Here is a 2,321-nt window from a genome sequence, read left to right on the forward strand (position 1 = left end):
TGCGTTTTCATATGTTTCTTGAGTCACACACACACGGGTCATTCTCAGGAAATTGTGCTGTTCGTATCTGAACATTTTGTCTCTTTTTAAGCAGTTGGAGAAAAAAACGTTTATTAAAACCCACATTATTAGTTACTAAGCTTAAAGCACTGCATTATTTCACCGAAAGTTTAGAATGTGTGTATATATATATATGATTGCGACAGAAGATGATGTTAATGTAAAAGTAAACTAAAAACTGAAACACTGATGTGAGATAAGAGACACTTTCTAAATCATGTGGTCAGAAAATGATTAAGCAAGATTAAATTGTGGTTGTATTTTCTTAGCAAATAAAGCATTTTAGAACAAAAATACAGAATGTTTATAATATAGAAAGCATATTTAAAATATATTTTAACGTATGTAGAACTTAAATGTAATGGTTATTGTGTGTCCATGCAAATTGGCTGATATTCTGATGAAAAACAAATAAGTTTTATTTATACAGTTTATTGCATTAGACACAAAATACTGTCAGATTTTTAGAAGCTCATTTCTGCAGTGGAATATAAAAATAAAAAGATAATTGTGACTTTTTTTCCCTCACAATTCTGACATTTTTCTCAGAATTCTGAAAGTAAAAATCTGGCAATTCCGAGTTTATGACTCGTAACTCTGACTTTATTTTCTGCAATTACAGGTTTATATCTCACAATTCTAAATGTATATCAAAGACTAGGGACTAGTTTATATCTAAACTAGGAATTGTGAAGGAAAAAAAGTAAAAAATTGCAAGTATTTCTCATAATTCTGACTTTTTTTCTCAGCATTGCGATATATTGCTAAGAAAAGTAAGAATTGTGATAAAAGAGTACCCTAGCAACCGCATAGCAACACTCTAGCAACCATATAAAAACACAAACACAAACAATCCAGAATATCGATCAGTTTTTCTAATAGACTGTTTGGCTTTAAAACCCTTCCAGCTTTTAAAACTACTTCATACTTTCTGGTCAGGCTTTCTCAAGCCAACATCAAAGTTTGTCTCAACAATTGTCTTAAAGGATTAGTTCACCATATTTAACAAGTTATGAAGTAAAATATCTAGCTTCCGCCAGACTGCCTTCCGTATTCAACGTACGAAGAAAGTGTAAAACTCTTGCAGTTCAAAAAAAACTTTTTTTCTATTTTCTTACACAAATGCATCGCGTACAGACAGAGCGACACGCGTCATAATCTGAAAACCACGCCCACCGACAATATCTAAAAGCTGCTATGCGACAAGGTATACAGCAAACAAGCTAAAAAAACAGAACCAAAAACACAGAAGTTTTTATAAGCTGTCGACCCAAAAAAACAGCGTTTAAGGACTAAAAAGTGGATACAGGCGATTGAGACAGAGCGTGACACGTCATATTACTATGAGAACTACGCCCACTGGAGGAGAATGAAATCAGCGACAGGAAATATAATATATAAAACTGACATTTGGATATTTGACTTAAGAGTGACTAAATGTTTACTGCACACGTAGGCTTACTGAGGCATACTGAGTGTCAGGATCCCAAAATTTACCCATTCTTTCTGCTGATACTACACGTCTTATTGCCTGTATCCATTTTTGTCTCCTTAAAGGCTGGCTTTTACAGTTCGGTAGCTTATAAAAACTTAATTCTGGGTTTTTTAGCTTGTTTGCTGTACACCTTGTCACACAGCAGCTTTAAAGGGATAATTCACCCAAAAATGAAAATTTGATGTTTATCTGCTTACCCCCAGGGCATCCAAGATGTAGGTGACTTTGTTTCTTCAGTAGAACACAAATGATGATTTTTAACTCCAACCGTTGCGGTCTGTCAGCCGTATAATGCATATCAATGGGAACTTCATCTATAAGAGTAAAAAAAACATGCACAGACAAATCCAAATTAAACCCTGCGGCTCGTGACGACACGTTGATGTCCTAAGACACGAAACGTTCGGTTTGTGCGAGAAACCGAACAGTATTTATATAATTTTTTTGGTGAGGTCTGATCGCGCTCTGACAACGGCAGTGATGTCTAGCACTCATTGAAGCAAAGCGCGAGACATCACTGCCGTTGTCAGAGCGCGATCAGACCTCACTAACCGAATGCTGAACGCAGTTGGTGTTACTATGAACGCATAGTGGTGTATTAGAGGTAAAAAATTATATAAATACTGTTCGGTTTCTCGCACAAACTGACCGTTTCGTGTCTTAGGACATCAATGTGTCATCACAAGCCGCAGGGTTTAATTTAAATTTGTCTAAGCAAGTTTTATTCACTCTTATAGATGAAGTTCCCATTGACCCACATTATACG

This window comes from Megalobrama amblycephala, linkage group LG18 (genome assembly GCF_018812025.1).
Source record: "Megalobrama amblycephala isolate DHTTF-2021 linkage group LG18, ASM1881202v1, whole genome shotgun sequence".
NCBI lineage: Eukaryota > Metazoa > Chordata > Actinopteri > Cypriniformes > Xenocyprididae > Megalobrama > Megalobrama amblycephala.